The following is a 736-nucleotide window of genomic DNA, read 5'->3' as shown; positions in this document are numbered from 1 at the left end:
TATATATATATATATATATATATATATATGTATATATATATGGGGTGGGTGTTTGCAGGTTTTCCTACCAGCTGTAGAGTCGGAATTTCTTCCCTGCAGAGGTTTGGTTCGTATGGTCAGTTGCCGCCAAAGAATTACGGCAGGTATTATCAGTGTCTGCGTAGAGCTGAGAAGGGCTGTAAGTGCTGTGATATGTGGTCCCTCTATTTACTCTCGTACCTTTCTACAGGCTCCAGTATATTCCCTCTGTCCCCAACCCACTATCGTTCTTTGAATTTCCCCTTCGCCTACCTGCTCCCTGACGTCTTGATCAATAACAGCCTATCTTGTTGAACCTCTTGTATTTCTCCATTTGGCATTCCAAAAGCCAGAAGGAGTTCACCTCCCGTCCGGGACCTGCAAAATCTAAGAGTATCCTTGAACCGAATCAAATTGTTTTCAACATGTAAGACCTACTAAATGTTGTAAATGTCCTTTTCTTTCGTTTCTCTGCTCACTCGTATATATATGGGTTCGAGTCCCACGCGTATAGGAAAGCCTCGTTTTTTTGTCGAGGGCTTATATGCCCCTTTATTAGACTAATTTTCCTTAGTCATTGCACGGTGAACGGCATAAGCTTTAAGCTTATATAAAAATACCATTATTATTTGCAGGATTGTAAAACACGGCGCAGTATAAAAAACAATTCGTACCAAAAGCATACATACATACATACATATATATATATATATATATA

This window comes from Octopus bimaculoides, chromosome 13 (genome assembly GCF_001194135.2).
Source record: "Octopus bimaculoides isolate UCB-OBI-ISO-001 chromosome 13, ASM119413v2, whole genome shotgun sequence".
NCBI lineage: Eukaryota > Metazoa > Mollusca > Cephalopoda > Octopoda > Octopodidae > Octopus > Octopus bimaculoides.
The sequence above is the reverse complement of the archived record's forward strand: the minus strand, read 5'-3'. Positions refer to the sequence as shown.